We start from the raw sequence: 23,106 nt of genomic DNA on the forward strand, positions 1-23,106 counted from the left end.
GACCAGCAACACTTAGTAAAATCCTACCCACTCAATTCACCATAGGAAGAAAAAGATAACCTTTGGCTTCAGATGATTTTTCAGAATTTCCTTCCAAGTGGGTTCAAGCTTCTCAGAAAGATAATGGAGTTTCTTTTATATTGGCAGAGGTTGATCATTAGCCCTACTAGAAGTAATGAGTTGCTTAGTATGGAACTGTTGTGGGCTTGGGAACCTGCGTATAGGTAGAGAGCTTGTGGAAATCACACAGGCAAAAGATCCCTTTGTGGTGTTTTTGTCGAGACACTTGCAGATGATGTGAGGCTAGAAATTGTACAAAGAAGTATTGAGCATGATCATTAATGGGTGGTCCCAAGGGAAGGTTGAGGTGGTGGATTGGTTTTATTTTGGAAGTCTTCGATAAATCTGATAGTAATAAAGTCTTCAAAGTATTATATTGATGCAATTATTGATAAGAATTCAGACAATGAATGGCGATTTACAAGTTTTTATGGTTAACCAGAGATAGCAAGAAAATGTGAATCATGGGAACAACTCAGGTACCTCAATTCTCAAACTAATACTCCGTAGTTGTGCGGTGGGGACTTTAATGAGATCACTAGACAAGATGAGAAGGTAGGTGGTGGATTGAGGCCTCATAATCAAATGCAACTTTTCAGGGAATTAATTGATGAATGTGGATTTATGGATTTGGGGTATGTAGGTCCTAAATTCACTTGGGCTAGGCATTTTGAAAATGGCAACTCAATTTGGGAGAGATTAGATAGAGGCCTAGCCACAAATAGTTGGTTTTTAAAATTTCCTGGCACAAGGGTTTACCATTTACATTGTAACTCTTCTGATCACATCCCTCTCAGCATTATTTTTTCGGGTTTGGATCCTCCCAAAAGAAAGAAGGTGTTTTGGTTTGAGGAAATGTGGTTGTCCAATCCTGGTTGTAGTGAGATTGTTGAAGCCGTGTGGCATAGCTTTGGTGTTACTAAATCAGATGAAGGAATTTTACAGAGAGTCGAGAAGCGTGGTAGGGATTTGCGTTGGTGGAATAGAAATATCTTTGGGAATGTAAGAAGGTAGCTAGAGAAATTGAGGAATTTACTCCTTAAGGCCGAAAGTGAAGCTGTCCTAAGTGGTGATAATGCTTGGGTTAGACAACTAAAGAAGGATATTGAAGTATTGAGGGGACAGAAATACAAAATATTTCCATAGTTGTGCCACGGAGAGGTATAGGAAAAATCTGATTGTGGGAGTTAGAGATGGTGAGGGGATATGGAGAGTCCATAGATAGCACCAACTTTTGTAGAATACTACAAAACACTCTTTTCTTCATCGGGACATATTGGGGTTTCAAAGGTATTGGAGTGTGTGCCAACGATGGTTATGGATGAGATGAATTCCTTTTTATGCCGTGCCTTTGAAGTGAGTGAAGTTAATGTGGCTTTGCAACAAATGGCTCCTTTAAAAGCTCCTGGACCTGATGGAATGCCCCCCCTTTTTTACTAACACTTTTGGGGCACGATGAACCAAGATGTCACTTCCTCCATTTTGAAGTGGCTAAACTTAGGTACTCTACCTACTTCCCTCAACCATACTTTTATCACACTTATCCCAAAGATTAATTCCCCCAAGCATGTTCATTAATACCGCCTTGTAAACCTATGCAATGTGTTGTATAAAATTTTTTCTAAAGTTTTAGCCAACCGTTTGAAGAAAATATTACCCTCCATCATTACAGAACACCAATCCGGATTTACAAAAGATAGGCTAATTTCTAATAACATTATGGTGGCATTTGAAACATTACATTGCTTGTAAAGATATAGGTTTGGTACCCATGGCTATATGGCCTTACAACTTGATATGAGTAAGGCTTATGATCGGGTGGAATGACATTTCCTTGAAGGAATTATGAGGAACATGGGTTTTAATAAAGGGTGGATTAAGCTTATTATGGTGTGTGTTAAAACAGTTACATATTCAGTATTGGTGAATGGAGAGCCCAGTGGCTTAATCCACCCAACAAGGGGTATAAGGTAAGGAGACCCATTATCTCCATTCCTATTTTTACTTGCATGGAGGGGCTGAATGGGATGATAAAAAAGGTGGAAAGGGATGGGGATATCCAAGAGTTTTCCCTTTGTAGGAGAGGCCTAAAAATAACACATTTGCTTTTTGCAAATGACTGTCTTCTTTTTTGCAGTGCAACTATGGATGAGTGTGGGAAGGAGTTGGATATCTTGAATGGTTATGAGGAGGCCTCAGGAAAAAAAATAAAATAAAATAAAACTGCACTCTTCTTTAGCAAAGCCACTGATGCTGAAATAAAGAAAAATATCAAAGAAGCTTGGGGAGTTCTGGAAATTATGCAATATGAGAAATACTTGGGTCTACCTTCCTTTGCTAGGAAAGTAAAAAAAGCAAGCTTCAATTACATTAAGGAGAGGGTGTGGCGAAAATTACAAGGATGGGAAGGGAAGTTACTCTCACAAGCAGGTAGGGAAGTATTAATTAAATCAGTCATCCAAGCCATTCCAACATACACAATGGAATGTTTCAAAATTCTCTTGGGTCTATGCAATGAGATTGAAGCTATGATAAAGAAGTCTTGGTGGGGACAAAGAGGTGACCAAAGAAAAATCCATTGGATAAAGTGGAAAGATTTGACTAAATCAAAAGTAGTGGGTGGTATGGGTTTTAGAGATCTTGCCATGTTCAATGACTCACTATTAGCAAAGCAAGCTTGGCGCCTTTTGCATAACCACAATACTCTCTTCTACAAGGTTTTCAAGGCACGAATTTTTCCAAACACAATGATCATGGAGGCCAAGGATTCAAGATTAGGCTCTTATGTATGGAGGAGTATATTTATAGGGAGGGATGTTATCCAAAGAGGTGCCAGATGGAGGGTTGGCAATGGGGGAAAAAAAAATCAGAATTTGGCAGGATCACTGGTTGCCTAGAAAGCACCCTTTCCTTCTATCCGAATGCCCAATAGTTGATTATGAAGACTCTACCATGGATATTCTAATTGATCCACACAGTAGACAGTGGAACAAAGAGTTGGTGGACGGGTTATTCAATGAGGAAGAAGCAGAGTTGATAAAGAAAATCTCACTAAGTCGAAATGCATCAGATGACATCTTGTATTGGCCCTATTCAAGCAATGGACTATATAGTTGCAAGTCGGGTTATAAGTTTTTAAAAATGGAGGAAGAAATAAGTGAAACTGCATTAGTAACCACGAATGGAGACACATAGGTTTGGAAGAAAATTTGGGCTATGTGGGTACCACAAAAGGTGAAGACAATGTTGTGGAGGGCTTGTCATGAAGCCATGCCAACAAAACAGTCACTGTTTCGTCACAAAATTGTGGAGGGCGCATTATGTGTGAGATGCTGAGCTGCTTCAGAAAATTCTCTCCATGTGTTCTGGACATGTCCTGAGCTTGATTTGGTGTGGGTAGAACAGGAGCTGTGGAGTTTCTGAGGTGGAGTTCAGTTCTTCGACTTCAAAGAACTCTATCATGGCTGATCAAGAACAACCAACAGCTGGAGTTATTCGCAGTCACGATTTGGTCCATATGGAATCAGTGAAACTGAGTTCGTCTAAACCAACAAGCAGATGCCATCCATTAGATCGCTCACCTATCCAAAACTTGGTTAGCGGAATTCCAAGCAAGACAGGTTAGTCACGGTGTGCAAGTGAACCATACTTAGCCTACTAGTCATCGATGGAAGCCACCACCATCAGGTCTCTTTAAAATTAACTTTGATGGTGTGGTTTGCCAAAGGAACAAAAAGTCAGGCATAGGTGTGGTCATTAGAGATAGCAGGTGTCTAGTAATTGCATTGTGTTTGAAGGCGGTGTGTAACGCCCCAAAATCATAAACAATAAAAGTCTATTTAATTTGAATAATCAATAGAAATATTAAATAAAAGAAACCAGCAACCTAAAATCTCATCAATCAAATGTCAGAGCTCTAATTTACCAAAGACAAAACATCCCCAAAATAATTCTCCAGTACAATGTTTAATGCCATAAAATCATAATAAAATCCTCAGTTCCACAAAATAATTCGTAACTATTGTCTTCCAAAAATCTTTACTCCAATAATCCCTCTAATGTATCTGTAAGGGGAAATAAAGGGGGGTGAGATAACTCAATAAGTGGAATTCACTAACATTGGAGTGTGGGAACAAACCTTTCAAATAAATAATTCTTACAACAATTTCATAACTTGTAACTCATCAATATTTTATCATCAAATATTTCATATATAAAAATAAAATATCTTTATATTGTGAGCCATCATAATACATATATCAATACCATCATATAAATAATTTCCTAAACCTTTCTCATGGCCAACGTTTACGCCCTGTTGATAGGGTTATGCTGTCCCCTTTTTGGGACTGGAACCTCTTTTTCATCCCTTTTTTTAAGGATGGCTCATTTGAAACCTAAAAGTGCACTCTCTTGCTAAGGAGCTTCCTTTTTGGATCCTCAATAGTATACTCCTTTGCTAAGGAGTTATCAATTGTGCATTGTCCCCTTTTCTAGGATTGTCCCTTGCTAAGGACTAGTTGCAGTATGATTGTCCCTTACTAAGGACTAAATATAATATTGAGTTTTTAATCACGACTTGCCATAGGTTTTCAAAACATATTCAATATGCTCACAAAATAATCCATTCATAATTCTCAAAAATATAAAGATATATTCACACATATAAGTTTAAATATATTTAGGTTGTCCCACAAGTTTTTCATAAAATGAATAGTCAATGTGTACATCAAGAATTTATAAAATATCAATTTATATAGAGAATATCAACATATTTTTTTTTTGATATAAAATAGTTTAATAATCAACATTGTTTTGAGAAAACCACCAAAATTAGTAAACACCACTTACCTCTTAGTTGCAAAAATAAAAGAAATCAACCTCCCTTGAATCACAACAAATTAGTAGAATTACAAACTAGCAACACTAAAGATAGGTCCATCAATACACAATTTCCTACTTAAAAACCTGTTTTCAATGCTTAAACAATTTTATCCTAGACAATACTGATATATCCAAAAATTTTCATTTATTCACTTAACTATCCAATTCATTTTCAGTCTTTGATCAGCTTGTTCTATTTCACATATTCTAATTATCTATTAATTGGCATGTTTGTACTACAACTCTATGGAACTCTAGGATTTTATTACGTGTCTAGCCATCATAGAGATTACTACCATTCTTAGAATACACATAATATAATCTTGATTGATCAATCCATTATTCACATTTGATCAGTGGGGGATTGTTGAGATTAGAACATATGCTTAGAATTTCCTTTTTCCTTTAATATATTGATAGGTTAGATTTTATGAAGTGATGCCTATCGTTCTATTAGCCACTAAAGTGATTTCAAGAACAACTCTTTCCTGAAAACGTGGGACGATTTTCTAGCCCTAGAATAATTCTAACTCTCCAAATCTTTCAACTTCTAAAATTACAACAAGACAGCCCATACTTGAAATACTTGTGCACAGCTATAGAGAAGAAAAGAAACAACTCACTTGTATGTTGCGGCTGAAAACAAAAAGGAACTTCTAATGTACATACATGTGTAACTTAAAAGGTAAAAGACTAGGGTTATCAAAGCCCATATATTTACTTATGCCACCTCACTTGGGTTTCATATCCCATAGTATTTATCTTATTTTTAATATCTTAGACCCAAATCAATTTAATCCATTTAATTGTAGGCCTCATTTATAATTTAAGCATAATAATTGAATTGGTATCAAAATTATGGGGTGTTACATCCTTCCTCCCTTAAAAAAAAATTTCATCCTCGAAATTGTACATACCTTTGTTAACGAACAACTCTGGATACTTTGATTTCATCTCATCTTCTTGCTCCCAAGATGCCTCCTACACTGTTTGATTCTTCCAAAGGACCTTAACCAATGATATGGTCTTGGTGCGTAGCACTTATCCTTGCGGTCAAGAATTTGGATTGGAACTTCCTCATAAGTCAAGTTTTCTTTAATCTTGAGTGGCTCATAGTTCAAAACATGTGAAGGATCCGGAATGTACTTCCTCAACATGGAAGCATGAAACACATTATGCACTAGTGTAAGTGTAGGCGGTAAGACCAACTTGTAGGCAACTTTACCAATGCATTTTAGAATCTCAAATGGACTAACAAATCTGGGACTCAACTTCCCCTTCTTCTCAAATCTCATCACACCCTTCATTGGGACGACTTTCAAGAATACCATATCTCCTACTTCAAATTCAACCTTCCTTCTCAAGTTATCATAATAACTCTTCTGTCGACTTTGTGCTGTTTGCAATCTCTTACAAATCAGATTAATCTTCTTAGATGTCATCTAAATGATTTCTGGTCCTAACAATTTTCTCTCACCAACCTTTTCCCAACACAATGGGGACCTGCATTTTCTTCCATATAAAGCCTCATAGGCAGCCATCTCAATACTAGAGTGGTAGCTATTATTATAGGCAAATTCCACTAAAGACAAGTATTTTTCCCAACTTCCTTTGAAATCCAATACACAAGATCTTAACATATCCTCCAAAGTACAAATAGTCCTTTCTGATAGTCCATCTGTTTATGGGTGGAAGGCTGTACTAAAGCTAAGATTAGTACCCAAAGCTTTATGTAGGCTTTCCCAAAACTTTGAGGTGAATCTTGGGTCTCGATCAGACACAATTGATGTTGGAACTCCATGAGGACTTACAATCGCATCAATATATATCTATGCTAGCTGATCAAGTGAGTAATTCATCTTAACCGAAATAAAATGTGCTGTTTTCGTCATCCTATCCACAATTACCTAAATAGCCTCATGTCTCTTAGGAGATCTTGACAAACTAGTCACAAAATCCATACATATACGCTCCCATTTCCACTTAAGAATAGGAAGTGGTTGCAGTAATCCTGAAGGTTTCTAGTGTACTGCCTTAATTTGTTGACAAGTCAAGCATTGCTCCACAAATTGAGCTTCTTCATGTTATTCCACCAATAAGTTTCTCAAATGTCATGATACATTTTAGTGCTACAAGGGTGCACTAAGTATGGAGTACGATGGGTTTCTTCCATAATCTCTTTCTTTAATGCAAAATCATTTGGCACACAAAGTCTATTTACAAACCTCAAAACACCATCATTAGACACATTAAATTCTAGTGTCTTCCCTTCTTGTACTTCTCCTATGATCTTTACAATTTGTGCATCATCAACCTATGAACTCTTAATCTTCTCAATCAAAGTGGGTTGTATTGTCAAATTGGCCATAAAGACTTAGGAATCACCCATGAAAATTTCAATTCCCATCCTTTCCAAGTCATTAATAATCTCCTTTTGAGTAGTTAACAAGGCAGCTGAAAAACTAGAAGACTTCAGACTAAGTGCATCAGCCACTACATTAGTCTTGCCTAGATGGTAATTGATTGAGCAATCATAATCTTTAATCAACTCAAGCCACCTTCGTTGTCTCATATTTAATTCTTTCTGAGTAAAGAAGTACTTCAAACTCTTATGATCTGTATAAATCTCACACCTTTCACCATACAAATAATGTCTCCAAAATCTTCACTGCAAACACCACTGCAGCCAACTCCAAATCATGAGTGGGATAATTTTTTTCATAACTCTTTAATTGGCAGGAAGCATAAGCTATGACTTTACTATGCTGCATCAACACACAACCAAGCCCTTTTCTTGAAGCATCACTATAAATAACAAAACCTCCCAAGTTGCTAGGGATGGTTAGTACTGGTGTAGTGACCAACTTTTGCTTAAGTTCTTGAAAACTCTTTACACATTCTTCTGTTCACACAAACTTGGCATTCTTACGAGTTAGTTGAGTCATTAGGGTTGCAATATGGGAAAATCCCTCCACAAACCTCCTATAATAGCCAGCAAGGCCCAAAAAGTTTCTAATCTCACTCACATTTGTTGGTCTTGCCCAATCAACCACAGCTTCAACCTTATTAGGGTCTATAGAAATCCCTGCCCCAGATATCACATGCCCTAGGAACACCACTTGATCAAGTTAAAATTCACACTTCTTAAACTTTGCATAGAGCTTCTTCTCCCTCAAAAATTTGAAAAACAATTCTCAAGTGCTCTTCATGTTCTTCCATGCTTTTGGAGAAGATTAGAATGTCATCAATAAAGACAATAACAAAGCGGTCTAAGTACTCATGAAACACCCTATTCATTAGGTCTATAAATGCAGCAGGAGCATTAGTCAATCCAAAAGGCATTACCAAGAATTAATAGTGCCCATACCTAGTCTTGAAAGCTATCTTAGGTATGTCTTCACCCTTGATTTTCAACTGATGATACCTAGAAAGAAGGTCAATCTTAGAGAAGATTTGTGCCCCTTGCAATTGATCAAATAGGTCATCAATATGAAGGAGAGGGTATTTGTTTTTCACAGTAACCTGGTTTAACTCACGGTAGTCAATACACAACCTCATAGTCCCATCCTTCTTTTTCACAAATAAAATTGGTGCACCCCAAGGAGATGCACTTGGTCTGACGAACCCTTTGTCAAGGAGTTCTTGTAACTATTCCTTGAGTTCCTTAAGTTTAGTTGGTGCCATCCGATATGGTGCTTTCGATATAGGAGAAGTTCCAGGGAGCAAATCAATGGAGAATTCAATCTCCCTATCTATAGGTATCCCTGGTAGGTCTTCAGGAAAGACATTAGGAAACTCCCTCACAACAAGGATATCATCCAATTTCAATACCTCTTTCCTAGTGTCCACCACATAAGCTAGGTACCCTTGGCATCCTTTCCGTAATAGATGCTGTTGAGGTCTAAAAAAAAGGTCATAATAAAATAAGCCCAAAATAGAAGAACAAGTCAAGCCCAAAAGGAAAAATTCAGGCTAAGCCCAAAGCAATAGATACGGAAGACCCATGGGGAAATAAAAGAAAGGCCCAGAGGATCCTGAAGCCCAGAAAAGAAAGAAGCATCCAAAAAAGAGACCACGGCAAAGTATAAAGAAGCAAGGATCCTTAGGAACAATCAATAGGCATGGATCCCTTCAGGCACAAAGAAAAAGGAAGACTGGGACAGATCGATGGAAAGAAGACAGAAGAAGAAAACAAGAAATAAAAGCAAAAAACGCGAGCGACCTCTCATGGCACAGACAGAAAAGGCCTCAGGGAACCAGGACAGGGAAGAAGAATGATAACAAACGACTTTCAAAAAATGGCAGAATAGGATTCCGCCCAAAGAGGAAAGAAAGGGAAAAGAGGAAGACGCCAGAAATGGGGATGCCGAGAAGGGCATACCTCAGCACGTCCCGAAGAGGATGGCTAACCAGAAGCTTTCGAAAGAATCAGAACCAAGAGAAGGAAAGAATGAGAGAAAACGGAAAAGGGACTTACCGAGATGATGGGGATAGGACATGCTCTGTTTGCAAAAGAACAAAACAGGGGAACCAACGGTTCCCCGGGAAGCCGAGAAAACTCCATTATAAAAGGAGGGGATGGGTTGTGAAGAAGGCAGCGAGAAAAAAAGAAAGAAACATAAGAAAGAAGAAATTCTCTAGGAAAAACTATCAGAAAAATCTGTGCAGAAAGAAAAATACTAAGGGAAAAACAAATATTGCTTCCCAGTATCCTGTAAAGGCCACTATTGCACATACTCGGATTCAACGAGAATCAAACTTTGCAAGTTTTGAAGGCTGAAATAGCCATTCAAGACTGCAATTTTTGAGCTTGATTGGACCTTGTATCACGTCCTAGTGAGCTTTCTGTAATCAAACAGATAATGTATTAATGAAACACTGCTTCATAATTCCCAGGATCCCCACAACATTATTTCTTTTTATCGTTTTGCTAATCCTGCTTTCTTTCCTTCTGAACTTACGTTGTTAATTTTTGGCACTCTTCGATATCCTTGTTTGTCATTTTTCTTTATATTGTCAGGAGTATTCTCTGCATTCACTTGATTCTTAAATAGCTCGTTAGCTGCAGTGAGTCAAGGCCCGGTCCACCAAATCCTCCATTTTTCATTCAGGCCCGGGATCCTTGGGCTTGAGTGTCACGAAAAAGGCACTCTCACAGATGCTTAGCTCGAAGGGCTGATATCACCCTAGGTAAAGCATACATCCTAGAGCCCTTAAACCGAAATTCAGGTTCTCCTAGAGGCCAAAACACCACTTCTTTTCTAAAACAATCTACACTAGCATAATAAGCCGCCAACCAGTCCATTCCCAAAATTACATCATAGTAATACGTGTCCATCAAAATCAAGTTTGCTAACATTTTCTTATCCTCAATTTGGATGACACGAGACTTAAGCATAGAATTATACACCAAAGAATCACCCATAGGTGTGGCCACAGACAAGTCATAATCCATAAGTCTAGGTTTCTTATCACATAACTTAGCATATCAAAAGGAGATAAAAGAGTGTGTAGATCCAAAATCAAATAGAGTTTTAGCAAAGTATGAGAATAATAGGAGGATACCTGTAACCACAGTATCTGAAGCTTGAACGTCTTATGGTGTGAGTGCAAACACTCTCCCTTGTGCTTTCCTCCTTGATCATTCTTTCCGGGTTGTGCCATTGAGTTTTGTTGAGGAGATGTACAGCTTCTAGCTAAGTGTTCTGTCTTCCCACAATTATAACAAGCCTTTCCTTCAAAGAAACACAGCTTATCTCCATGAAACCTTCCACATGTAGGGCAAGCATTCGAACTTCTACCTTGAGCATTCTGGGGTGGATTCTTATTTTCTGGCTTATTTGATGATGAATTACTCCCAGAACTCCCAAAAGATCATTTCTTGTTCCAATAACCTTGAGCATTGCCTTGTTAAAAGCTTGTCTGTCCAGTGTTTCTAGGTGGATTCTCATTCTTAACATTGTTCTTGAAATCTTCCTCCAATCTCATAGCTCTCTTATATGACTCTGCATAATTGTCAACCCCTGATGCAATCAGATGGTGTCGAAGTCTCTCATTCAACCCCTTTTGAAATCTATTTGCTTTCTTCGCCTCAGTAAGGATTAAGTGGGGTCCAAAGTAAGATAACTCGATGAATTTAACTACATATTGCTCAATAGTCATACTTCCTTGCACCAAATTAGCAAATTCCCTCTCTTTTCATTCCTGAACCACCTCAAGGAAGTAATTATCATAGAAAATCCCTTTAAATTTCTCCCAAGTGATGGGGTTTCTCTCAGTGTCCATTCCCTCCAAAATGGCTTTAGTGGATCTCCACCAACGCTCAGCTTCTCCAATCAACTTGAAAGTTGCAAACCACACCTTTTAAGAGTCAGTGTAATCTAAAGCTTCTAACAATTTCTCCATTTGCAAGAACTAGTTCTCAGCTTCTATAGGATTTGGCTTCCCATCAAAGGAAGGGGAATTTTGCTTCATAAAAGTCTCAAAAGAGCAACCAGCCCTTGCCTCTACTCTACATGCACCTCTACTAGCAACAAGGGTTAACTTGTCCAACAGTCGGACAACAGCTTCATCCAAAGGAGCAATGCGTGTCACCCTAGGACGTTCATTACCTCTCACGTTTTGAGTGACTTCAACCTCAGTATCAACCCTTGCTTTGGTTGACCTTTGCAAATTAACAATAGGTTCCTCGCTATTGGAATTAGCTACTCTCTTCTTTTTGGGTGGCATGATACCTAGTTAACAAGGAAATCAAGAAATATAGGTGGTGCAACAATTATTACTACTAAACATAAGAAGTAACATTGACAAGATTGTTTAAAATATCTCATCAAACATAACCTAGATACCAAATGCTTTAACAAAAAAAATCAAGATCATAACCTAGTTTTCAAGTGTCTATAGAATCATGTCCTAAGCTCTGATACCACAATTGTAATGCCCCAAAATTATAAACAATAAAAGTCTATTTAATCTGAATAATCCATAAAAATATTAAATAAAAGAAATTAGCAACCTAAAATCTCATCAATCAAATGTTAAAGCTCTAATCCACTGAAAACAAAACATCCTCAAAATAATTCTCTAGTACAATGTTTAATGCCATAAAAATCATAATAAAATCCTCAGTTCTACAAAATAATTCGTAACTGTTGTCTTCCAGGAATCTCTACTCCAATAATCCCTCAATGTATCTATAAGGGGAAATAAAGTGGGGGAGGGGGGGTCATGCATTGAGATAACTCAATAAGTGGAATGCCCTAACAATGGGGTGTGGGAACAAGCCTTTCAAATAAATAATTCTTACAACAATTTCATAATTTGTAACTCATCAATATTTTATTATCAAATATTTCATATATAAAAAGAAAATATCTTTATATTGTGAGCCATCATAATATATATATCAATACCATCATATAAACAATTTCCTAGGCCAATTTCGTGGTTAATGTTTACGCCCCATTGACAGGGTTGTGCTGTCTCCTTTTTGGAACTGGAACCTTCTTTTCATCCCCTTTCTTAAGGATGGTTCCTTTGGAACCTAAAATTGCACTCCCTTGCTAAGGAGCTTCCTTTTTGGATCCTCAATAGTATACTCCCTTGCTAAGGAGCTATTAATTGTGCACTGTCCCCTTTTCTGGAACCGTCCCTTGCTAAGAACTATCTGAGTATGATTGTCCCTTGCTAAGGACTAAATACAATACTGAGCTTTTAATCACGACTTGCCATAGGTTTTCAAAACATATTCAATATGCTCACAAAACAATCCATTCATAATTCTCAAAAATATAAAGATATATTCACACATTCAAGTTTAAATAAATTTAGGTTGTCCCACAAGTTTTTCATAAAATGAATAGTTAATGTGCACATCAAGCATTTATAAAATATCAATTTCTATATAGAATATCAACATATTTATTTGATATAAAATAGTTTAATAATCAACACTGTTTTGGGAAAACCACCAAAATTAGTAAACACCACTTACCTCTTAGTTGCAAAAATAAAAGAAATCAACCTCCCTTGAATCACAACAAATCAGTAGAATAACAGCCTAGCAATACCAAAGATAGGTCCATCAATACACAATTTCCTACTTAAAAATATGTGTTCACGCTTAAACAATTTTATCCTAGACAATACTGATATATCCAAAAATTTTCATTTATTCACTTAACTATCCAATTCACTTTTAGTCTTTGATAAGCTTGTTCTATTTCACATATTCTCATTATCTATTAATTGGCATGTTTGTACTACAACTCTATGGAACTCTAGGATTTTATTACGTGTCTAGCCATCATATAGACTACTACAATTCTTAGAATACACATAATATAATCTTGATTGATCAATCCATTATTCACATCTGGTCATTCTTTTTTATTTTATTTTATTTTTATTTTTATTTTATAAGCAAGAAATTAATATATTTCAATAAACTTCAATATAGGCCGAATCTAATGGCAGGGTCACATGTATGGAATAGATTCAAGAACTTCAAAATGGCCTAATAAGGGAAATCTCATCAATCTGAAATTCACATCCTTTCTTGTCATGTAGCTATACCTATCACCCTAGTCTAATATAATAATAACCATAGGACATCCTTTCCCACAAAACACGGATAAGTGGGGGGTTGTTGAGATTAGAGCACCCACAGTAGGTGTGGTAAATGTGCCAAATGCTAAATATTTGGCACATTTACCACACCAAACTCAAAAAACACCAAATATCAGATATGCTAAATCCCATTATTTTTACAACATGTGAACAGTACCGTTGCAAATTTGCAACGGTACGGAATGGTGTGGTATAAGTTTTATTCTTTTTTTATTCTTTTTCTCTCCCCTCTCACTTCACTTTTCTTCCTCAGACTCAGACTCACGCTCACGCCTCCGCCTCTCCATTATTTTCTTCTTTCACTCATTTTTTCTTCTCAATCTCTTTGTTTTTCTCTCTTTCTCTCAGACATCATCCTTAGTTTTTTCTTCTCACCCTTTTCTTCTTTCACTCCGATCTCTGTTGCTGTGTTTTTTTTTTTTTTTTTTTTTGCAGTGATTTGATACCCGGTTCGGCAGTGGGTGGGTTGAGATGGTGGGTGGGTCGGCTGGTGATGGGCGAATCGGTGGTGGTGGGTTCTGTTATGCGAAATCGGTGGTGCGAAATCGGTGAATGGGTTCCGAATCGGTGAATCGGTGGTGCGAAATCGGTGAATGGGTTCCGAATCGGCGAAATCGGTGGTGCGAATCAGTAAATCGGTGAATGGGTTGTGGCCGCAACAATTTTTCTGGTGTTTTTCTGGTGTTGTGGGTGGGTGGGTTGTGGGTTCTGTTGTTTTTCTGGTGGTTGTGGGTGGTTGTGGCCGCAACAATTTTTCTGGTTGTGGTTTTTTTTTTTTTTTTTTTTTTTTTTTTTTTTTTTTTTTTTTTTTATAAGGTGGTGTGGGGTGGCCGGTGGTTGTGGGCTGTGGCGGTTGATCTGCCATGTGGGTTGTTGATGTTGCCGTTGTTGGTTGTTGATGTTGCTGTTGCTGTTGTTGAGGGTAATGGGGAGAGGAATAATATATTATTTTAATGTATAGGAAATATTATTTTAATGTATAGAGTTAAATTATAAAACATCTGATAAATGCGGTGTTGTAAAATGATGTGGTAAAATAATAAAGTAAGCATTTGGTGTTGTAAAATGGCATAATTTATACACCAGCTGCTACGGATGCTCTTAGAACATATGCTTCGAATTTCCTTTTTCTTTTAATATATTGATAGGTTAGATTTTATGAAGTCATGCCTATTGTCCTATTAGCCACTAAAGTGATTTCAAGAACAACTCCTTCCTGAAAACGTGGGACGATTTTCTAGCCATAGAATAATTCTAACTCTCTAAATCTTTCAACTTCTAAAATTACAGTAAGACAAACCATACCTGAAATACTTGTGCACAGCCATAGAGAAGAAAAGAAACAACTCACTCGTATGTTACGGCTGAAAACAAAAAGGACCTTCTAATGTACATACACGTGTAACTTAAAAGGTAAAAGGCTAGGGTTATCAAGGCCCATATATTTACTTATGCCACCTCATTTGAACTTCATGTCCCATAGTATTTATCTTATTTTTAATATCTTAGGCCCAAATCAATTTAATCCATTTAATTGTAGGCCTCCTTTATAATTTACGCATAATAATTAAATTGGTATCAAAATTATGGAGTGTTACACGATGCATCAAGTGCTAGGCAGTTTCGACATCGAAGCCATGGTTGTGGTGTGGGCTTTATCCTTCGCATCAGATGTGGAGGTGAAACGTGCTATGCTAGAAGGTGATTCCATGGCAGTGATCATAGGTTTAAGGGAGGATGAAAGTCTATTGGTACCATGCGGACTATTGTTGGAGGATGCAAAGATTTTGTCTCAACAATTTGATGAGATGCGTTACTCTAATACAAAGAGGGAAGGCAACGGTTTAGCGCATAGTCTGGCTAGATATACAATTAGCATTCCAGATTTCCAAGTTTGGATGGAGGATGTTCCATCACAATTTCTTTTTCTATTACAAACCAACTTCTTGGGTTTATTTTAATAATTGTTTTGACATGTTTTCCCTTAAAAAAAAAAAAAGTTTGTAACTTTAGCATTTTCCAAAACATAAATATTATTTTAAGTAATTCTATGAGAAAGATGAATTTGATTTGAATTTATAAAATGTTGAATGAACTGGAAAATTGAATTTCAATTATTGTGAATGGCAATAATGATTATGAGATAAGTTTCAAGGAAAAAAAATCTTGTTTTTATTTCTCTGTGCTTATCAATATATTACTAAAAGCTAAAGCGTAGCATTTAATGTTGCTACGCTTCCATTGAGCCACGTCAGCAGCCATGTCATTATCAATTTTTTTCTAATTTTTTATACAATTTTTTAAAATTTAAAGTGAATTAAAAACTCTATTATATTACAATCAAAATATCATATTTAATTTATCTTATTTTTAATTATTCTTATTTATTATTAAATTTTCAATTCCATTTTAACTTTTCATATCCCCACTACTCTTTACCTTAACTTTCTTCAACCTTTCTCATTCCATTTCAATTTTTCATATCCCCACTACTCTCAAAATTAATATTATTCTATCTTTTTATCTTCCTTTATTTTTTACTCTTCTTATTCCTATCCTCATGCTATAAAATTGTCATTCTCCCTCTTATTCCATGCATAATTTCTATTTTTCCACACACAAAAGCCCTCTCTCTCTCTCTCTCTCTCTCTCTCTCTCTCTCTCTCTCTCTCTCTCTCTCTCTATATATATATATATATATTCCTTCAATTTTTGGTATATATATATATATATATATATTTTTAATTTTAGCGTAACAGGTTGACCATCAAAACATACTGATGCAGTATTGAAAGCTCCACCAAATGCATCGCAGAAATCAGTTTTGGACTACTAGAAGTCAGTTATTTTGTTAAAATTGGAATTGACAGGTAATCCAACTTGATACAATTTAGTTTTATATTTTATGTTGTTATCTTTTTTATTCTCATTGGTTGTTAAATGTTATATTATTGCATTATAAAGATAGTATATAAAAATATAATATTATTTTATTACATAGAATAACTAAAATAATATGGTGTTTATTGCTATACATTTCATTTTTATTATTTTATTCTCATCTTATTTTATTCAACATTTAAATTTAGCAACATCCTCCATATCATAATTATTTATATTTTGTCTCATTTTTTTTTAAAATTAAACATATAATATTTTATTCAATAAATAAAAATTGTTCTTATAAAGTCTTCCCATGAATTGTTACAATGCATCAATGGAAAAATGAAATACAAAACAAATATCAATTTAGAAACACTCAATTTAAAAATAAAAAAAAAGAATAAACAATTTTCTTATAAAGTATTCCCATAAAACGTTACAATGCATTAATAGAAAAAGAGAATACAAAACACATGCTGTGGGGCCTGGCCCAGAAATAATGGGCTATTCCAAATTCAGGCCCGTCTGAGGAGCGTCCTGTCCGAAGAGAAACCACGTATGAAGCATTACTCAATCCCAATAAACGCCAAGGAAACCTGTCCGAGGAGAAACTCCTCCTCGGACATCACGAAGCCCAGACGAAGAACTCTCCCCAGCCACTTCAGTTCACCCTCTCAACATATAAAATGAATAAAATCCAAAATATCCCATGGAGAGCTACCACCACATTAATTGCGCCCCAACCACCCTCTTGGTCGCATTAATGAGGAAATGACCCCTGAACAGTACCGCCTTGGCCTCTGCAACTCACATGGGGAGAGATGAAGGCGTCTGATGGGACAGCCACTCAAGTAGGTGCTTAGATAGTCAACAAGTGTAGGGTTGAGATGAAAAAAGGGAACTATATAATGTAGTGAAGTCCCTTAGAGAGGAGGACGAAAATTCTGTATGAGAACTGAAGAAATAAACTTATACGTGAGAGATCCAATTTTGTGTCTTTATTTTCTGCAACCATATTGCCCATGCATCAGACTGAATAGACTCGCTGAGGCCAAGTTCTTTGACCCATCCTCTACAAATATTTATTGTGGGTTGCGCTTTGGGCCAGGGCCTGATCAATCGAATTTGGGCCAGGAAAATCGTGCAACTACAATTGGCGCCGTCTGTGGGAAGAACTAGAGCATCAGCTAGCACAACGGTCAAGCATGGCAGAACTAGGTCCGCACCAGGAGAATCCTCACCAGGCTGACTCCCAACAAACACAACCCGCCGAGTCCCAGAGGCAAAATAACCCCGTCAACCCAGGCCACAGGGGAAATCGTGAGGGAAGTGTGCATACTATCCGGACAAGCCAGAGTCACACTCAGATAGGTAGTCACGTGTCCCAGAAGCGAAATAGTCACCAGGCCATGCAGCGAGAGATAGATGATCTGAAGAGGAAGCTACGACGAGCACAGCGAAGGCGATCTCCTTCAGACTCAGACAAGTCCTCTAATGCGGAGGATGTGAGTTACCGACGGAGGTCAAGGACCCCCCCAAGTGAAACCTTTACCTACGAAAAGGAACCACGCCCTGTGCGGAAGTATGAGAGCACATCTAGTAAGGGTTCGGGAAACGACGCCATGAAGAAGGCGTTGGATCAGGTTTCAAGGTCCCCCTTCACGTATAGAATTGAAGGGGCTGAGCTGCCTCGATGGTTCAACCAACCAGCATTCGCCATCTACAGCGGTCGATCAGACCCGGTAGAGCATGTGAGTCAATTTAACCAAAAGATGGCGATCTACTCGCAAAATGAGGCCCTTATGTGTAAAATCTTCCCGTCCAGCTTGGGATCAATGGCGATGAGGTGGTTCAACGGCCTGAAGACAAATTCCATAAGCTCTTACAAGCAGCTCACTCGGGATTTCTGCTCTCGCTTTATCACCAACACCAGAGTCCCCAAGCCCCTCGGTTCGCTATTGTCCTTGTCCATGCACGAGGGAGAGACTCTGAAAGCATACTCCGATAGATACTGGGAAGTATATAATGACCTGGATGATAACCACGATGCTGTCGCTATCAGCACATTCAAAAGCGGCCTCCCCACCGACCATGGCTTAAGGAAATCCCTCACTGGTAAACCGGTTGCCAACGTTGATCAGTTGAGGGATAGGATAGACAAGTACAAAAGAGTGGAGGAAGATCAGCTGCAAGGGAGGGGGAAGGAGAAGGTTATCCACCCCAAAGCAAATGATTTCAGGTCGGAACGGCACAATCATGGTCAGCCGAGGAGAGATTTTTCGCGACAGGCTGGGCAGAGTAACCCGCAAACAGTGAATGCCATATTCAGAGAGCCCGTACAACAGGTACTGGAGAAAGTAAGAGATGAACCCTATTTCAGGTGGCCGGGAAAGATGGCTGGAGAACCTTCCAAACGTAACCAGAACCTGTACTGCCACTATCATCAAGACCATGGGCACACTACTGAGGACTGCAGGAATCTGTGGAATCATCTGGATCAGTTGGTCCGAGAAGGAAAGTTACGTCACCTGCTGCACCCGTCGAGTGGCCACACCGGCCAAGCAACACAAGAGCCTCGAAAGGACGTGACCTTAAGACCACCCACCGGAACGATACATGTCATCTTCGCTACACCAGGAAGAACGGGACCACCCATCCCCAGGGTGTTAGCTGTTGATCGGCTCCCCTCCGGGAGCAGGCAGAGGGAACACAAAAGGTCAAAAAAGGGAAGCTCTTTGATACTGGGGTTCTCGGATGAGGATAAGAGAGGAACTATTCAACCTCACGATGATGCCTTGGTGGTCACTCTGAGGATTGGGGGCTTTGACGTGAAAAGGGTGTTGGTGGATTCGGGAAGTGCAGTAGAGATAATGTACCTTGATCTATACAAGGGGCTGAACCTGAAGCCAGAAGATTTGGCAGTTTATGACTCCCCCCTTCTTAGCTTCGAGGGAAGAATGGTTACGCCAAAAGGACAAATCCGACTACCCGTACAGACTGGGGCGGAGGTGGTGGAAGTGAATTTTATCGTCGTCGACGCTTACTCACCCTACACCGCGATAGTCGCCAGGCCATGGATCCACGCCCTGGAAGCCGTAACCTCCACACTTCATCAGAAGGTGAAATACCCATCCAAAGGACAGGTGGAAGAGATCCGAGGAAATCAGTCCGTATCCAGGCAGTGTATGGTGGCCGCCATCTTACAACGGCCCCATGCCGAGTCCTCAGCCCCTGAAAGTTTATAGCAATCAGCCGCCTCGGCAGAGCAAAACGACGGACTGGCCGAGGAGATAGGGTGTGAAAGTTTAGATAAAATCGCTGTTAACGACGACCCGGAGAAGTTCTTCCTGGTTGGCTCGGAATTGCCCTCTCAAGAAAAGGAGGAGCTGGTCGGATTTCTTAGAGAAAATGTCGACGTGTTCGCATGGGAAGCCTACGACGCCTCGGGCGTCGATCCTAGCCTTATTTGTCACCACCTGAACGTCAACCCCTCTTCCACTCCGAAGAAGCAGCCACCCCGATGCCCTTCAAAGGAACATGCTAGTGCCGTAAAAGACGAAGTGGCAAAGCTAAAAAGAGCGGGGGCTATCAAAGAGGTCTTTTACCCAGAGTGGCTGGCAAACACTGTGGTGGTAAAGAAGAAGACAGGGAAATGGAGGGTCTGCGTAGACTTCACGGACCTGAACAAGGCGTGCCCAAAGGACCCATTCCCCCTACCCCGAATTGATCGATTGGTGGATGCAACCGTGGGGCACCCTCGAATGAGCTTCCTGGACGCCTTCCAAGGCTATCATCAGATACCCCTTGCGCTAGAGGACCAAGAGAAAACGGCTTTCATGACGCCCATCGGAAACTATCATTACAAGGTGATGTCGTTTGGGCTAAAGAATGCAGGCTCAACCTACCAAAGAATGATAACTCGAATGTTTGAACCACAACTGGGCAAAATCATTGAGGTTTATATAGATGATATGGTCGTCAAGAGTAGAAGGGCTTCCGAGCACGTGAAGGACCTCGGAACAATCTTCACCATATTAAGGGAGCACCGGTTGCGGCTGAATGCCTCCAAATGTTCATTCGGAGTCGGGTCTGGGAAATTCCTAGGGTATATGGTCACCCACAGGGGAATAGAAGTAAGTCCTGATCAAATCAAAGCCATTAACAGCCTACAGGCTCCTCGGAATCCGAAGGAAGTACAGAAGCTCACTGGTATGATTGCGGCATTGAACCGGTTCATATCGAGATCGGCGGATCGATGTCGGCCTTTCTACCTCCTGATAAACAAGTGGAAAGAGTTTGCATGGTCGGAGGATTGCGTTCAGGCTTTCCAGTAACTTAAAGACTACCTGTCCCGACCACCCATCATGTCCAGCCCTGAGGCGGATGAGGTGCTGTTTGCCTACATCGCCGTAGCTCCCCACGCTGTAAGCCTGGTACTGATATGGGATGATAATGGGGTGCAGCGACCGGTGTACTATGTGAGCAAATCACTACATGAGGCCGAGGTGCGATACCTACCTTTAGAAAAGGCAATTCTGGCAATAGTGCATGCAACCCGAAAACTTCCTCATTACTTTCAGGCGCACATGGTCATCGTTCTGACTCAGCTTCCCCTCCGAGCAGTGCTTCGAAGCGCTGACTATACAGGAAGGATCGCCATGTGGAGTGTGCTCTTGGGAGCCTTTGATATAAAATATATGCCCAGATCCTCCATCAAAGGGCAGGTCCTCGCAGACTTGGTAGCGGAGTTTGCTGAGCCCTCCATAGAAACAATAACCGAGAAGAGGGACATGGATGGGAAGTCGGTTGGTGCGATTTCAACAGGGAGGAACACGCATTGGAAGGTCTACGTAGACGGCGCAGCCAACCAGAGAGGGTCAGGAGTTGGGATAGTTTTAATATCCCCGGACGGTGCTGCCATTGAAAAATCATTAAGGCTCGGATTCTCGGCTACGAACAATGAAGCCGAATACGAAGCCTTACTTCAAGGGATGACGATGGTTCAGAGGTTGGGCGGAAGAATAATAGAAGCGTTCTCGGACTCCAGACTGGTAGTCGGACAGGTGATGGGTGAGCTGGAAGCCCGAGATACTAGGATGCAAGAGTATCTGGGACAAGTCAAGCGGCTGCAGACGAATTTTGAATCCTTCAATCTGACACACATTTCCAGGAGTGGCAACACCCATGCGGACTCACTGGCCACTCTCGCCACGTCCTCGGCACATAATCTGCCGCGAGTGATCCTGGTTGTAGATCTAGCCCAGGCAAGTCCCATCAGTAGAGGCCCTGCCAGAGTCCACCAGATCAGATTGAGTCACAGCTGGATGGATCCCATAAAGAACTTCCTGCAAAACAACGTCTTGCCGGAAGAAAAGTTGGAAGCCGAAAAGATACGAAGGAATGCTCCTCGGTTTTGGCTGTCAGAGGACCACAAACTATATCGGCGCTCCTATTCTGAACCGTACCTACTCTGCGTACATCCAGAAGAATCCGAATCTCTGCTTGAGGAGTTACACGAGGCGATTTGTGGAAGTCATACCGGAGGGAGATCGTTGGCGCACAGGGCACTTACCCAGGGGTACTGGTGGCCGAACATGCAGAGAGAGGCCCAAGAATACGCTAAGAAATGCGATCAGTGCCAAAGATTCGCCCCGAATATCCACCAACCCGGAGGAGTTCTCAACCCCCTCTCGAGTCCATGGCCGTTCGCACAATGGGGCCTTGATCTAGTTGGACCCTTCCCCAAGGCCGCAGGGAACAAGCGATACATAATAGTCGGAACGGACTACTTCACTAAATGGGTGGAGGCTGAACCATTGGCCAACATTAGGGACGTGGACGCCCAAAAATTCATCTGGAAGAACATCATCACCCGCTTCGGGACCCCGCGTACACTCATTTCCGACAATGGTCTGCAGTTCGACAGTAAGAACTTTAGGGAGTATTGCCGCGAGTTTGGAATCATCAACCGATATTCCACCCCCGCCTACCCTCAGGAAAATGGACAGGTCGAAGCCGTGAACAAGGTCATAGTGAACGGACTGAAGAAGAGGTTGGACGAGGCAAAGGGGAGATGGGTAGAAGAACTCCCCCATGTCTTATGGACTTATCGGACGACGCCGCGACGATCGACCGGTGAAACCCCCTTCTCGATGACTTACGGGGTTGAGGCCGTGCTCCCGATTGAGAACAACTTTCCCACACTGAGGTCTAGATTGTTTACCCCAAGCGATAACGACGAGTTATTGGAACGGAGTCTGGACCTAGCCGAAGAAAGAAGGGAAAAAGCGATGATTCACGTGGCCTATTATCACCAGAAGCTGAGACAAGGGTATGATGCTAACGTCAAACCACGGCCTCTGGGGCCAGGTGATCTCGTAATGAGGAAGATTCTTGGCAGCGCAAAGAACCCCTCTTGGGGTAAGTTGGGGCCCAATTGGGAGGGACCATACCGTGTCACATCCGTGGCCGGAATAGGCGCCTACTACCTAGAAGATTTAGATGAAAAAGCTGTACCTCGACCATGGAATGTAAATAACCTCAGAAGATATTATTATTAATGAGAATGGCTTAGCACACGTTTTTCTTTCATGATTATCCGCTGCTTGCTGGGCTACTGACAACTATTCACAGTTTTAAATAGAACCCAAG

The 23,106-nt window shown here is 40.0% G+C and overlaps 1 pseudogene; it reads right to left on the reverse strand.

Moving 5' to 3' along the window:
- Positions 1 to 5,894: 5,894 nt before the first annotated feature.
- On the reverse strand, positions 5,895 to 10,399 carry LOC115991011 (annotated as a pseudogene).
- Between the last annotated feature and the right edge of the window lie 12,707 nt (positions 10,400 to 23,106).

The sequence above is a fragment of the Quercus lobata genome, chromosome 5 (assembly GCF_001633185.2).
Source record: "Quercus lobata isolate SW786 chromosome 5, ValleyOak3.0 Primary Assembly, whole genome shotgun sequence".
Taxonomy (NCBI): Eukaryota; Viridiplantae; Streptophyta; class Magnoliopsida; order Fagales; family Fagaceae; genus Quercus; species Quercus lobata.